The sequence below is a fragment of the Cupressus sempervirens genome, chromosome 2 (assembly GCF_028749045.1).
Source record: "Cupressus sempervirens isolate cs-2001-9-10 chromosome 2, ASM2874904v1, whole genome shotgun sequence".
NCBI classification, from domain to species: Eukaryota; Viridiplantae; Streptophyta; class Pinopsida; order Cupressales; family Cupressaceae; genus Cupressus; species Cupressus sempervirens.
Genome location: NC_143119.1, coordinates 539803289 through 539806159, shown reverse-complemented (window position 1 = coordinate 539806159; position 2871 = coordinate 539803289).

Here is a 2871-nt window from a genome sequence, read left to right as displayed (position 1 = left end):
ATGGTGAGCCCTTGTCTCTAGCCATGAGGTGGGTGCTTGGCGCTCTAGCAAAATGTTTTGCGTGCCTATCGCGGCTACAATGGGAGAGCTGGTTGCCGCGAGCCTCTCCCGTGCCCCCCTCATTGATTCAACGCCACTGTCAGGGCGGATGGATATGTCAAATTTTGAAAATGTGGACGCCGACGTTGAATCAATTAGAGGGGCATGAAGCCCACCCTCGAGGGTGCTATTCCTGGACTCTCCTTTAGATCATGTTTTCTTGTCACTCAGCTGGTACAATTTCAGAAAAAGGTTTGGCAGCGGTTGCCAGCCCTCACCGCGTCTACTCGGTGATTTTAAAACTCGATCTAAAACGGCAGCCCTCGTCTAGCACCTCCGTCCGGTGTTGCTCGGGTATTGCATAAATTTATGCCATCGGTGTGAATCCCCGAACAAATGCCTATGCTTGGACCCTCTCTTATATCACCTTCTTTGATCACTCGACCGACGCAACTACGGAAGAGACTTGGCAGCGGTTGCCATTCTACAACGCGTCTGTTCAGCGATTTCAAAGTTGATCTAATGGCGAGCCCTTGTCTCTAGCCATGAGGTGGGTGCTTGGCACTCTAGGAAAATTTTTTGCATGCCTATCGTGGCTACAACGAGAGAGGTGGTTGCCGCGAGCCTCTCCCGTGCCCCCCTCATTGATTCAACGCCGCTGTCAGGGCGGATGGATATGTCAGATTTTGAAACGGTGGACGCCGACGTTGAATCAATTAGAGGGGCATGAAGCCCACCCTTGAGGGTGCTATTTCTCGACTCTCCTTTAGATCATGTTTTCTTGTCACTCAGCTGGCGCAATTTTGGAAAAAGGTTTGGCAGCGGTTGCCAGCCCTCACCGCGTCTACTTGGTGATTTTAAAACTCGATCTAAAACGGGAGCCCTCGTCTAGCACCTCCGTCCGGTGTTGCTCGGGTATTGCATAAATTTATGCCATCGGTGCGAATCCCCCAAAAAATGCCTACGCTTGGACCCTCTCTTAGATCACTTTCTTCGATCACTCGACCGACGCAACTACGGAAGAGACTTGGCAGCGGTTGCCATTCTACAGCGCGTCTGTTCAGCAATTTCGAAGTTGATCTAATGACGAGCCCTTGTCTCTAGCCATGAGGTGGGTGCTTGGCGCTCTAGCAAAATTTTTTGCATGCTTATCGCAGCTACAATGGGAGAGGTGGTTGCCGCGAGCCTCTCCCGCACCCCCCTGATTGATTCAACGCTGCTATCAGGGCGGATGGAAATGTCAGATTTTGAAACGGTGGACGCCGACATTGAATCAATTAGAGGGGCATGAAGCCCACCCCCTTGAGGGTGCTATTCCTGGACTCTCCTTTAGATCATGTATTCTTGTCACTCAGCTGGCGCAATTTCAGAAAAAGGTTTGGCAGCGGTTGCCAGCCCCTCACCGCGTCTACTTGGTGATTTTAAAACTTGATCTAAAACGGGAGCCCTCATCTTGCACCTCCGTCCGGTGTTGCTCGGGTATTGCACAAATTTTTTCCATCGGCGTGAATCCCCCAACGAATGCCTACACGCTTGGACCCTCTCTTAGATCACCTTCTTTGATCACTCGATCGACGCAATTACGAAAGAGACTTGGCAGCGGTTGCCATTCTACACCGCGTCCGTTCTACGATTTTGAAGTTGATCTAATGGCGAGCCCTTGTCTATAGCCATGAGGTGGGTACTTGGCGCTCTAGCAAAATTTTTTGCAAGCCTATCGTGGCTACAATGGGAGAGGTGGTTGCCGCGAGCCTCTCTCGTGCCCAGCTCATTGATTCAATGCCGCTATCAGGGCGGATGGATATGTCAGATTTTGAAACGGTGGACGTTGACGTTGAATCAATTAGAAGGGGATGAAGCCCACCTTCGAGGGTGCTATTCTTGGACTTTCCTTTAGATCATGTTTTCTTGTCACTCAGCTGGCGCAATTTTGGAAAAAGGTTTGGCAGCGGTTGCCAGCCCTCACCGCGTCTTCTTTGTGATTTTAAAACTCGATCTAAAATGGGAGCCCTCATCTAGCACCTCCGTCCGGTGTTGCTCGGGTATTGCATAAATTTTTGCCATCGGCGCGATTACCCAAACGAATACCCTATGCTTGGACCCTCTCTTAGATCACCTTTTTCGATCACTCGACCAACACAATTATGGAAGAGACTTGGCAGCGGTTGCCATTCTACACCGCGTCTGTTCTGCGATTTCGAAGTTGATCTAATGGCAAGCCCTTGTCTCTTGTCATGAGGTGGGTGCTTGGCGCTCTAGAAAAAAAATTTTGCGTGCCTATCGCAGCTACAATGGGAGAGGTGGTTGCCGCGAGCCTCTCTCGTGCCCCCCTCATTGATTCAACGCCGCTGTCAGGGCAGATGGATATGTCAGTTTTTGAAACGGTGGACGCCGACGTTGAATCAATTAGAGGGGCATGAAGCCCACCCTTGAGGGTGCTATACCTGGACTCTCCTTTAGATCATGTTTTCTTGTCACTCGGCTGCCACAATTTCGGAAAAAGGTTTGGCAGTGGTTGCCAGCCCTCACCGCGTCTACTTGGTGACTTTAAAACTCGATCTAAAACGGGAGCCCTCGTCTAGCACCTTCGTCCGGTGTTGCTCGGGTATTGCATAAATTTATGCCATCGGCCTGAATCCCCCAACGAATGCCTACGCTCGGACCCTCTCTTAGATCACCTTCTTCGATCACTTGACCAACGCAACTACGGAAGAGACTTGGCAGCGGTTGCCATTTTACAGCGTGTCTGTTCAGCGATTTCGAAGTTGATCTAATGGCGAGCCCTTGTCTTTACAGCCATGAGGTGGGTGCTTGGCGCTCTAGCAAAATTTT